General features: G+C 28.5%; 1 protein-coding gene across 3 annotated transcripts in view; it reads left to right on the plus strand.

The window, feature by feature from the left end:
- LOC119767097 (protein CBFA2T2) overlaps nt 1–14,052 on the plus strand; it is a 169,547-nt gene that overhangs the window by 88,598 nt on the left and 66,897 nt on the right. The window lies entirely within an intron of this gene.

Genomic DNA, 14,052 nt, shown 5'->3' on the forward strand with positions numbered 1-14,052 from the left:
ATTTTTGAATTTTGAATTTTTTGATTTTTGAATTTTGAATTTTTGAATTTTTAAATTTTGAATTTTTTGATTTTTGAATTTTGAATTTTGAATTTTGAATTGAATTTTGAATTTTGAATTTTGAATTTTGAATTTTTGAATTTTTGAATTTTGAATTTTGAATTTTTGAATTTTTGAATTTTTTTTGAATTTTGAATTTTTGAATTTTTGAATTTTTGAATTTTGAATTTTGAATTTTTGAATTTTTGAATTTTGAATTTTGAATTTTGAATTTTGAATTTTTGAATTTTTGAATTTTTGAATTTTTGAATTTTTGAATTTTTGAATTTTTGAATTTTTGAATTTTTGAATTTTTGAATTTTTGAATTTTTTGAATTTTTGAATTTTTGAATTTTTGAATTTTTGAATTTTTGAATTTTTGAATTTTTGAATTTTTGAATTTTTGAATTTTTGAATTTTTGAATTTTTGAATTTTTGAATTTTTGAATTTTTGAATTTTTGAATTTTTGAATTTTTGAATTTTTGAATTTTTGAATTTTTGAATTTTTGAATTTTTGAATTTTTGAATTTTTGAATTTTTGAATTTTTGAATTTTTGAATTTTTGGAATTTTGAATTTTTGAATTTTTGAATTTTTGAATTTTTGAATTTTTGAATTTTTGAATTTTTGAATTTTTGAATTTTTGAATTTTTGAATTTTTGAATTTTTGAATTTTTGAATTTTTGAATTTTTGAATTTTTGAATTTTTGAATTTTTGAATTTTTGAATTTTTGAATTTTTGAATTTTTGAATTTTTGAATTTTTGAATTTTTGAATTTTTGAATTTTTGAATTTTTGAATTTTTGAATTTTTGAATTTTTGAATTTTTGAATTTTTGAATTTTTGAATTTTTGAATTTTTGAATTTTTGAATTTTTGAATTTTTGAATTTTTGAATTTTTGAATTTTTGAATTTTTGAATTTTTGAATTTTTGAATTTTTGAATTTTTGAATTTTTGAATTTTTGAATTTTTGAATTTTTGAATTTTTGAATTTTTGAATTTTTGAATTTTTGAATTTTTGAATTTTTGAATTTTTGAATTTTTGAATTTTTGAATTTTGAATTTTTTGAATTTTTGAATTTTTGAATTTTTGAATTTTTGAATTTTTGAATTTTTGAATTTTTGAATTTTTGAATTTTTGAATTTTTGAATTTTTGAATTTTTGAATTTTTGAATTTTTGAATTTTTGAATTTTTGAATTTTTGAATTTTTGAATTTTTGAATTTTTGAATTTTTGAATTTTTGAATTTTTGAATTTTTGAATTTTTGAATTTTTGAATTTTTGAATTTTTGAATTTTTGAATTTTTGAATTTTTGAATTTTTGAATTTTTGAATTTTTGAATTTTTGAATTTTTGAATTTTTGAATTTTTGAATTTTTGAATTTTTGAATTTTTGAATTTTTGAATTTTTGAATTTTTGAATTTTTGAATTTTTGAATTTTTGAATTTTTGAATTTTTGAATTTTTGAATTTTTGAATTTTTGAATTTTTGAATTTTTGAATTTTTGAATTTTTGAATTTTTGAATTTTTGAATTTTTGAATTTTGAATTTTTGAATTTTGAATTTTTGAATTTTGAATTTTTGAATTTTGAATTTTGAATTTTGAATTTTTGAATTTTGAATTTTGAATTTTGAATTTTTGAATTTTGATTTTTGAATTTTTGATTTTTGAATTTTTGAATTTTTGAATTTTTGAATTTTTGAATTTTTGAATTTTTGAATTTTTGAATTTTTGAATTTTTGAATTTTTGAATTTTTGAATTTTTGAATTTTTGAATTTTTGAATTTTTGAATTTTTGAATTTTTGAATTTTTGAATTTTTGAATTTTTTGAATTTTGAATTTTTGAATTTTTGAATTTTGAATTTTTTGAATTTTTGAATTTTTGAATTTTTGAATTTTTGAATTTTTGAATTTTTGAATTTTTGAATTTTTGAATTTTTGAATTTTTGAATTTTTGAATTTTTGAATTTTTGAATTTTTGAATTTTTGAATTTTTGAATTTTTGAATTTTTGAATTTTTGAATTTTTGAATTTTTGAATTTTTGAATTTTTGAATTTTTGAATTTTTGAATTTTTGAATTTTTGAATTTTTGAATTTTTGAATTTTTGAATTTTTGAATTTTTGAATTTTTGAATTTTTGAATTTTTGAATTTTTGAATTTTTGAATTTTTGAATTTTTGAATTTTTGAATTTTTGAATTTTTGAATTTTTGAATTTTTGAATTTTTGAATTTTTGAATTTTTGAATTTTTGAATTTTTGAATTTTTGAATTTTTGAATTTTTGAATTTTTGAATTTTTGAATTTTTGAATTTTTGAATTTTTGAATTTTTGAATTTTTGAATTTTTGAATTTTTGAATTTTTGAATTTTTGAATTTTTGAATTTTTGAATTTTTGAATTATTGAATTCTTGAATTTTTGAATGATTGAATTTTTGAATTTTTGAATTTTTGAATTTTTGAATTTTTGAATTTTTGAACTTTTAAATTTGAATTTGAATTTTTGAATTTTTGAATTTTTGAATTTTTGAATTTTTGAATTTTTGAATTTTTGAATTTTTGAATTTTTGAATTTTTGAATTTTTGAATTTTTGAATTTTTGAATTTTTGAATTTTTGAATTTTTGAATTTTTGAATTTTTGAATTTTTGAATTTTTGAATTTTTGAATTTTTGAATTTTTGAATTTTTGAATTTTTGAATTTTTGAATTTTTGAATTTTGAATTTTTGAATTTTTGAATTTTTGAATTTTGAATTTTTGAATTTTGAATTTTTGAATTTTGAATTTTGAATTTTGAATTTTGAATTTTTGAATTTTTGAATTTTTGAATTTTGAATTTTGAATTTTGAATTTTTGAATTTTTGAATTTTTGAATTTTTGAATTTTTGAATTTTTGAATTTTTGAATTTTTGAATTTTTGAATTTTTGAATTTTTGAATTTTTGAATTTTTGAATTTTTGAATTTTTGAATTTTTGAATTTTTGAATTTTTGAATTTTTGAATTTTTGAATTTTTGAATTTTTGAATTTTTGAATTTTTGAATTTTTGAATTTTTGAATTTTTGAATTTTTGAATTTTTGAATTTTTGAATTTTTGAATTTTTGAATTTTTGAATTTTTGAATTTTTGAATTTTTGAATTTTTGAATTTTTTTTGAATTTTTGAATTTTTGAATTTTTGAATTTTTGAATTTTTGAATTTTTGAATTTTTGAATTTTTGAATTTTTGAATTTTTGAATTTTTGAATTTTTGAATTTTTGAATTTTTGAATTTTTGAATTTTTGAATTTTTGAATTTTTGAATTTTTGAATTTTTGAATTTTTGAATTTTTGAATTTTTGAATTTTTGAATTTTTGAATTTTTGAATTTTTGAATTTTTGAATTTTTGAATTTTTGAATTTTTGAATTTTTGAATTTTTGAATTTTTGAATTTTTGAATTTTTGAATTTTTGAATTTTTGAATTTTTGAATTTTTGAATTTTTGAATTTTTGAATTATTGAATTTTTGAATTCTTGAATTTTTGAATTATTGAATTTTTGAATTTTTGAATTTTTGAATTTTTGAATTTTTGAATTTTGGAATTTTTGAATTTTTAAATTTTTGAATTTTTTTAATTTTTAAAAGTTCTTAATTTTAGTTTTTTGATGTGTGAAGGGACAAAAATTTAAACTTAATTTTGTGTTCTCTTTCGCAGTCTACGCCTCACGATTGCAACGTGAATTCGGCCAGCAATGTGTTCAAAGCTGGGGCTCATTCCAGGCGGACGGTCTTCTAGCAGATGCCGCTCCACTCAAGTTGGTCCTCGAGGTGAATATCGGAAATGGAATCGCAATCGTGGCGCTGTGCATGGGCGCCTTTGTTGCCCTGATGAGGCATCATATGCTCCAGAGTCAAGCATGAACCTGAGTCCGCACCAGGACCTTTCCCGAATGCACGAAGTAGCCAACAGCCGAAACCTCCAGAACGAGGTGAACTTCCGGCGTTTCGCGAATCCGCTAAGGGGAAGATTGCCGGCCCGAGTACGCTGGCATGGTCTCAGCAGCACCTCTATCTGGGTGGCTCCGCTGCCGACGTCACCGAGTATGAGAAGGATCTGGGCAAGGCGGGGATCGTCAACCGGATATCGCACACACTGCTGCACAAAACACTGACATCAAAACATCAACACTGACATCATCCGTACATCAGCGATTTCACGGCAGCAGTACCCAACTGCACCACGGACATCGAGGACATCAGAGAAATCGACTCATTCGAATCGTCACCGTATTTTAGAAAAAGCCAAAAAAAAAACATCACACAATATCAGTAAAATTTCGTAATAAATACACCTCTTTTTATTATGTTTAGAAATATGAACAAATAAATGAAAATTAAATGAGCGCTTCTTCTTTTTATTTCCAACTGAATTTCGAGCAGCAACGGTCAATTCAAAAAGGTAAATATTGAAGTGGCTGCGTTCTGCGTGCTTTCGGCGGGGTGGGCGTTACTGCGTTACGTTTGCGATATCGCAAATAATCGTTTGCGATATTGGAAGCAATGTTTCCTGCTGACGGGTGGAAACCGAGATTTGCGATTTTTAGAGCAAATCGAAAGCAAAGTTTCCGATTCCGCAAACCGGATTTTGTTCCGTGCAATTCTTCAATTCTTCAATTCTTCAATTCTTCAATTCTTCAATTCTTCAATTCTTCAATTCTTCCATTCTTCAATTCTTCAATTCTTCAATTGCTCAATTATATTGTTGGTCTCGATTGTTGTACAATGCCTTTACGTTGCTATTGCACGAGATTTCAGTCAATAAACATCGTTTCTAGAAACAACTAAAACTTCGTTACCCTTCAGGCCAATCCAAGTACCACCAGAGCACACCTGTTCCCAGCTATGTACTTTTCCCGAAACCCATAATAACAAATGATTTATCCCTTCCAAGCCACCACACCGCCCAGAAGCAGCAGCAGCAACAACAACACCAAGCAGCCGTTCATTCTCACACGGCTCCATTCATGCATTCTGTTTGTACATGTGTGTGTCTGCGTATGTTTGTGTGTCCCTTTCTTTGCGACAACTCATCGTTTGTGTTTATGTTCTTACAAGTGTGTGTTTGTGTCTCTCCGTGTAACGCTTTGGGAAATTTTAAATTGCAACATGTGCTTCTGTTTTTCTCACTCTCTTTCTCTCTTTCTCAACCTCCCTCCCTCTTCTTTGACGCAGGGATTTTCTCTTCAATCTTCCACCTCTTTTTAAATCCGAGGTTCTCAAAGTTTTCTTTACCCCTTTCCCCACCCCTCCTCTTGTTTGGCACTCACTCTCACTTTGAAGTCTCACGCCAACCCACCCACGTGCAAGTTGTAGTAAATGGCTTGGTTTGGCGAATTTTCTCTCTAGCACACACACACACTCACAGCGAGTCGCAGACGGTTGCAAACAGTTGCTAGTTTTTCCCATTCATTCGTCGTTAGCAGTGCGTGGGGAAAGGGTTTGAAGAAGGGTTTAATGGGGGGGGGGGGGAGAATTGGGAATTGTTGGTTCTTAAAACATTATTTTAATAAATAAAATGTAATGGTGAAAAAAATGAATGGTCGCAGATAAGGTGAGAAATTTGTCGCGACAACGGCTGATAATATGGGATTAATTTTACTTTTTGTTATTTGACTTGAATTTTGTGAGCGCTTTCCCAGTGACTGAAACAGCCACTTTGCATCTTTTTAAAATTCTTTCTAAGTAAAAGTTGTAGGACATTTCAGAAAAAATCAACATTCCAATAAAAATTACTCTTTTTGATTATTTGTTTAGGCCGTTGCAAATATTTTTTGAAGTTTATGTCCCTACACACAAAAAAATATTTCCGAATGTTAAATGTAATTTGATGTAAATTTGCAACAAATTATACGTAAAAACATGATTTTACGTGTGATTTAACCGTTTACGTCGAATCTCAAGTTTACATCAACTGTGTTTACATGAGATTCATGTTTCCCGTATCGAGTAAATTCACATATTTTTTTCTGTGTAGGCTCTGACCAAAGTCGAGGAGGGGGGCAAAAAAAATATAAAATTGAAATTAAAAGCCAAGGTTTCAACATTTCGATGAAAAAAGTGTTTTAAAATGCATTTCACAGGCGTACAGTTGCTTTAAAATCATTAGTTTTAAAAATATTGAGATATTGACGGATTTTTTTATTTTGCAAAAAAAAAACTTTTCGTGGGACTGTACATTGGTATTTCATGAAAATTTAAAATGTTTTCAAAGGAGTTCAAACATGCTAAATATGATTATAAACGCGGGAGAATGCATTTTAAGTGGTTTTAAGTTGATGAAACTTAAATTTTCATTAAAATTTTGAAGTTTTTCGAAAAATATGTTTTGCCCCCTGATTATTCAGGCAAACTTTGAAAGGGGGGAGGGGGCGACATAAACTTTGAAAAATATGTGCAACGGCTTTATTACCAAGTTAAAAATCTCCAAAAACTGTTTTTTTTTTATTATATCCTAATTAAAAAAGTCAATTTTGAGTCAAACAAAAGTATATTTTTTTATTTTGTTTTTTTCTATCAGCGATTTTTTTTTATCACGGAAGGAATGAAAATATTTTGAAAAAAAAATCGTTTCAATTTTTAAGATAAAATTTGTTTAAAAATTAGCTTTATTTTTTTTTAAATTGGCCTGTGTTATTTTTTTGGTAAATTAAAGTGTCTTTGTATGTTTATTTCTGAGGAAAGCAGAGAAATTCCTTTTTTTAATTTACGGAAAAAGCCAATTCTCAAAATCGTGAATAATGTTCATGAATTTGAGAACCACGCAGGCATATATTCACGTTTATGGTGCAAATCTCGAGTTTTTTTTAATTGGTATATGAAACACATAAGCTTAAAGGACCTTTTAAATAAAAAAAACTCTAGAAATGCACCATACCCATGAAAAAATTTCTTCGTGGTTCTAAAATTCATGAATACAATTTATGATTACAGAAATTGATTATTTTTATTTGTAGTTGCAGAGATTTAGCCATGCCAAATATTACAAATGAGAAGAGTTAGATTTTCTAGATGTTTGTCATAGAGCATTATTATTTCAACTGAAGATGACTCGACAACATCTGGTTCAAAATCTAAAACCAACCTAACATTTGAAAGGTTGAAATCAGTCATTATATTTTTATTTCAATTCATCTGTATTTTGTCTTAAAAATAATTCCGATGAAGTGGCTGTTCTGTGATGATTTTAAAGAAAAATAGCAAATTACAGAACGAAATGATGTTTAAGAAATATTGATTTGATCGATTTCAACGCACAATTTCTTGAATTTTAGTCTCGTGAAACAAATATTTCAATTCTCCAAAGTGACCAAAAAACGGTGCACATGATGGCTACATCGAGCAGTGTTTTTTTTTTCAAATCAAGTAGTAATTTTGTAGCAAAAAATGCCTTTTTTAATTTAAATATTTTTATTTCAAATATCATAATTTAAAAAAAAATGGCACAAATGTTCGAAAAATTATTCTGACATTGGGAGGGACATTTTTGAAAAAAAAGCCATTTTCGACATTGATTGGATTTTTTCTATCGTTTCAAATGACTTTGACAAGGTGCTATCAACTAAACTCACATTTAGGGTTTTCTTATGTTTTTTGAAAACAAAACTTACCGTGAAAAATATTAAAAACTATTTTTAAAGTCTTAATCAAAATTGCAATTTAAAAATACTTTATTTTATTTTTTATTGGCATAAAATACATCATTATTTAGATTTTAAATTTAGGCTAAATAAATGGGTAATTCTCCGCCAACTCACACAGCAGTTGCCCCGACCCCTCTTCGATTTGCGTGAAACTTTGTTCTAAGGGGTAACTTTTGTCCCTGATCACGAATCCGAGGTCCGTTTTTTGATATCTCGTGACGGAGGGGCGGTACGACCCCTTCCATTTTTGAACATGCGAAAAGGAGGTGTTTTTCAATAATTTGCAGCCTGAAACGGTGATGAGATAGAAATTTGGTGTCAAAGGGACTTTTATGTAAAATTAGACGCCCGATTTGATGGCGTACTCAAAATTCCGAAAAACGTATTTTCATCGAAAAAACACTTAAAAGTTTTAAAATTCTCCCATTTTCCGTTACTCGACTGTAAAAATTTGGAACATGTCATTTTATGGGAAATTTAATGTACTTTTCAAATCTGCATTGTCCCAGAAGGGTCATTTTTTCATTTAGAACAAAATTTTTCATTTTAAAATTTCGTGTTTTTTCTAACATTGCAGGGTTATTTTTTAGAGTGTAACAATGTTCTACAAAGTTGTAGACCAGACAATTACAAAAATTTTGATATATAGACATAAGGGGTTTGCTTATAAACATCACGAGTTATCGCGATTTTACGAAAAAAAGTTTTGAAAAAGTTGGTCGTCATCGATCATGGCCGTTCATGGTCACCCGCGACAGACACGGACGACGGAACAAAGAGAAACGCATAAAGTAACTTTTTCAAAACTTTTTTTCGTAAAATCGCGATAACTCGTGATGTTTATAAGCAAACCCCTTATGTCTATATATCAAAATTTTTGTAATTGTCTGCTCTACAACTTTGTAGAACATTGTTACACTCTAAAAAATAACCCTGCAAAGTTAGAAAAAACACGAAATTTTAAAATGAAAAATTTTGTTCTAAATGAAAAATGACCCTTCTGGGACAATGCAGATTCGAAAAGTACATTAAATTTCCCATAAAATGACATGTTCCAAAATTTTTACAGTCGAGTAACGGAAAATGGGAGAATTTTAAAACTTTTTAGTGTTTTTCGATGAAAATACGTTTTTCGGAATTCTGAGTACGCCATCAAATCGGGCGTCTAATTTTACATAAAAGTCTCTTTGACACCAAATTTCTATCTCATCACCGTTTCAGGCTGCAAATTATTGCATGTTCAAAAATGGAAGGGGTCGTACCGCCCCTCCGTCACGAGATATCAAAAAACGGACCTCGGATTCGTGATCAGGGACAAAAGTTACCCCTTAGGACAAAGTTTCACGCAAATCGAAGAGGGGTCGGGGCAACTTTTCCCGATTTCGTGTGAGTTGGTAGAGAATTACCCAAATGTTAATAATCATTTGTATTTTTTTGAAACAGTGTTTTTTGATTAAAAATAGCTGAAAAAAAATATATAATTTTCAATTTTGCACTTTCATTATCAAAAAAAATGAGAGGAATTTTCATATGTTAGGTTAAGCACTCGCTCGTAACTCCGTCCAAAACGATGATTCAAACTTTTTAAACAACTTGATAGAAATAGAAACTAACTAGAAACTGACTAGACTGATATGCCAAGCTTAGAAGCATAAGTGCAAAGTTTGAAAAGTTCTTAAATAGGGATAAATCGACCTTTCCATGGCTTAAAAGTTGTAAGTTTTAGTCCCCTGAAACACATAAATTTTTTTGTTAAAAAATAATTTTTTGCTCGTAAAAAAATCCGTGCACCTATTTTTGAATAGCTTTCATTATTACCTACATCTTTGCTCAAGACAAAACCGAAATTTTCTTGAAATGATACAGATTTACGTATGTTTACGTACCATTTTTGCATGGACAGCTGTCAAAATTGTATGAAGATTTGTACGGGTGATCCTATGTTGACAATCGATTTTTCAATTGTGATTATTATTTTTTTTGCTGTTAAAAAATACAGTTTTTCTGATAAACTTACTAGTAACCACTGTCAAATTACCCTTCCTGCAATCACATTCCCAGCACGGGATAGTAAGAACCCAAAACCACTACCGTTTTAGCGCTGCTGCAGCCGTTTTTCCTTTCGGGTTTTTTTCCCCTTCCAATGTAAACAGTCGGCGATGATGCATCAGGGGCTGTTATCGGGCGGTGGAAAAACGAGCCAACCCAAACGGTGAGATGGAGGAGGGGCACTGCCTTCGAACAATCGCAGAGAATAACGATTTGCGAGCGCGTGAAGCAGATTTGCAAGGAAAAGGGGTGTTGGTAGCGGGGGAAAAACTAGACGATGACATGTTGTCATAGCTGTCGTTTAATGGGCTGAACAAGTTATACAATAATAACGATAATTGTGGCAAAGGAGGAGGAGGAGGAGGAGGTGGGTCTGCAGAACCCGTTACCGCGGATTCCCATTTTCTTGACGTGGATAAGTACCGGGAAATTAGGAATTCATGACAAATTGGTGCACTTTTTAGCATACGTAAGGAGACATTATAATTTGAAGAGATAATGGCGAGGTTGGGAGGTCAGGAAAATGACAGCGCGGAATAATTTACGAGACGTGTTTAATCTAGGGTCGTTTTGTTTGTATGAAGCAAATAATGCTTCGATTTGAAACGATTTTTTTTTGCTTTTTTGTTCGAAGCTAATTAAATCATTTATATTATTTTTGAAATAATATACTCCTATTTATATACCTATGTAGCAACAATTTCTTTTCATTTAATTTCAGTCATTTCGCGACAAGTTGCACACCACTCGAAATTTTGATCCAAAACTGGTTCAAAATCGGGATTCTTACATGTCTTGATGGTATCAATAGCTCCACCGAATTTGAGTTTGTTAAGAGAAAGTTTTCGAATTTGTACTTTTTGTATACAGTTGGGGTTAAATGACCCATTTAGGAAATATAAATAATCTTACTTATTACTTGATATTTTACAAAATTGCATGAGGTAAACTTTAGCTAAAAATCAAAAATCAAATTGGTAAAATCTACTATACTTGGTTCAAAATTCAAAGTAAGTGTTTTGTTTGTAAATAAGGTCGTTGCAAATATTTTTTTAAGCTTATGCCAGCTGGAGAATTATCATTGAATCACTCTCCAATTTTTAATTTAAAATTAACAGTTTAAATCACATGCTTGATCTTAATAAATCTTTTTTTAAATTATTTATTATATTTGATTGATTTTTCAAAAGCACCAATAAATTTGATTTAAACCCTTTTGAAGTGTGATTTTAAAAATATAAAAATATAGAGTTGATAAAAAAAAACATACAAGTTTCACATTTCAATCACGAAATTTTTATTTTCTTTTTTATTTTCTAATTTTTTATTGTCGAGCTTAGGTATGACCCCTAAACTACACTAAATTGATTTAGAATTTTTTAATCCAAGATGGCGGCTAAAATGGCGGTGATGTGATATTGAAAAAATGCATTTTAATTTTTGATAGGCAATCAACAACTCAAATTTGACAAAAATGGGGTTGCAGAACTCGAATTTTATGGTAAAAACAAGAAAATGATAACACACGAAATTTTTTTGTTCGTGATTCGATTATCCGAAGTCCCATACAAACCTTTGGATAATCGATCTTCGCGATCTCCGCTGATAATCGAGCTTCGGATAATCGAGGCTTCGGATAACCGAGTCTGGACCGTATAAACTTGTATAATAATCGGTTATTTTTTGTTAGAGTGTAACTAATGTTTGAATTGTCCTAATCTTAACCAAAACCAAACTTGTTTGTAAACTTTTATCAAGAAACTAATTATGCAAAATGACATTATATTTTGAAAATACTCAAAACTTTCACAAAACTACGTATTTTCGAAAAATTCAAATCATTTTTTTAACAATATGGGTATCAAATGATTTCGAAGTCATAACATAAATTGTTAAAAATACTCAAAATTATCATTCAACGACGTATTTTCAAAAATACTTAAAATATCAGGTTTTACAATATGAGTATCAAATGATTGGGATTTTTCATACATTTCGGAAGTTATAACATCATTTTTTAAAAATACTCAAAAGTTTCACAAAACTACGTATTTTCAAAAAAAAAACAAAATTTCAGTTTTGCAACAATATAAGTATCAAAAGATCGGGATTTTTGATACATTTCGAAAGCAATAGCACAAATTTTTGAAAATACTCAAAATTTCCACAAAACTCCGTATTTTCGAAAAAAATACTTAAAATGTCTGTTTTTTACTAAATGGGTATTTGAAAAAATGTGTTAAAACTTTCGAATTGTATAAAAAACAAATAATTTATACGCATTTTGCAAAAACCTGAAATTTTTAGTTTTTTTTTCAAAAATACGTAGTTTAGTGATTTTTTAGTATTTTACATTTATTTTTCATTACTTTCAAAATTTATTAAAAAATATTGTAAGAAAACTGAAATTCTTAATTTTGTTTTTGGAAAATGCGTAGTTTTGTGATTTTTTTTGCATTTTCAATAAATGGTGTTATTACTTTTGAATTGTTTCAAAAATCTCAATCATGTGATACTTATTTTGTAAAAACTTATATTTTGAGAATTTTCCAAAAATACGTTGTTTTGTTAAAATTTTGAGTATTTTGAAAAATGTGTGTCATGACTTCGAAATGCAAAGAAAAAAACCGATCATTCAATACCCATATTTTAAAAAACTTAAATTTGGAGTATTTTTTTAAAAATACGTAGTTTTGTGAAAATTCTTACTGTTTAAAAAAAAATATAGCTTTCGAAATGTATGAAAAAAAATCGGTTATTTGATACCCATATTGTAATAACACAAAATTTGAGGTTTTTTTTCTAGAAAAAAATGCATTTTCAAAATTCAGGAAAAATACGTATTTTTGTGAAAATTTAGATGTAATTATAATAGCAATGAATAGTTGACATCATGTAGATTCCAAAATACTACATTTTTTTGAAGTTTGGATGATTTTTCATACGATTATAACCAATGTCTCCCATATAGCTAGAATCACATTCCGGTTTTGCATTTCTCATATGCGGTGCTTAGCCGAGGCACGACTGTACATTGAAAAAGTCAATTTAGTATGTTGAAATCTGAGTTTAAGTTTAAAAAAATAATGTTTGTTAAAAAAGACTTCAAATCTAGTTTACTGTAAGCAGCATTAAGTCTAAAAACATAAATTTTACTTTAATTTTACAAGTTATTTTGTTTTTGTAATGATTGTGAGATTTTGACAGTTATTTTTTTTGTTTATTAAAGTAACTCACATCTGTTGTTGAAATTTTTTCCCACCTACATTTATTCCGACAAAAACATATTGAGGGTCCAAATCGAGATTGTATAGCTCAATGTTGAACACTACATTTACAAAAGAGTTAAATAAAAACTAACTTACAAACTTTACATAGAGGGGATCATTCGTGAATACTGATTTAGTCTTTCATAAGGTTAGTTGTTGGAAAAAGTAATTCAATTCAAACTTTTGATAATGTTGAGTTTAAAATTCATATTTAAAATGTGTTTAAAAGACAAATTAGCTTCAACAATCAATTTAACAAGGATTTCAAAAACGTCATTAAGTCCCCAAGCGATTAGTAACGACACTCAAACTGCAAAGAAAGAAAACAAACTGGTCCAAACTCACCGCCTCAGTCACACGCCGCCATCTGTGAGTGGCATATCGAAAGCAAACAGAGCTCTTCTCTCGATTCTCTCTTCCCCTGGGCGCGGAAAAAGCTCTCCCTCCCTCCCCTTGAGTGGGTGGTGTTGGGTGGCTCTGTTTAGCAGCCGGCAAGTGTTGGTGTGTGTTCGTGTTTGTGTGCACACTCACATTTCGAGAGTGGAAACATTCTGCTTTGATTTGATTTTGACGGTTTTTCGTTTTGCTCTGCTGTTTCTTGCAGCTGTGAACTTTTTTTTTTTGTTTTTCCCACCCACCTCAAAAAGGGGGTGGTGAGTTGGGCGATGTTTCCTGCAGCTGCTGCCCGGGTGGCGTGTCGGCAGCACACTTTTTGGACGTGCCCCCCCCCCCCCCTCGCTCAACTCGACCGGGAACGTGGCAAAACGTGTCGCTGACAGGTTTTCTAATTGCAAAAAAGGGGTTGAATGTCAATTTAATCGGCTTGGTGGGAGGCTTTTCCCGTAGCTCCTCTTCTCCCCCACAATTTCAAACGGAGTGCATGTTGGGAAAACTGAAAGGGTTTTGGTTGTTTTTTTTTCGATTTTTTTTGTTGCAGCTCACTCTTGGAAATCACTTGGTGGAGACAGACCGTGGGACCCGTGGCAGTTGAAGAATTAATCAATTTTTATAA

Source organism: Culex quinquefasciatus, chromosome 2 (genome assembly GCF_015732765.1).
Source record: "Culex quinquefasciatus strain JHB chromosome 2, VPISU_Cqui_1.0_pri_paternal, whole genome shotgun sequence".
Taxonomy (NCBI): Eukaryota; Metazoa; Arthropoda; class Insecta; order Diptera; family Culicidae; genus Culex; species Culex quinquefasciatus.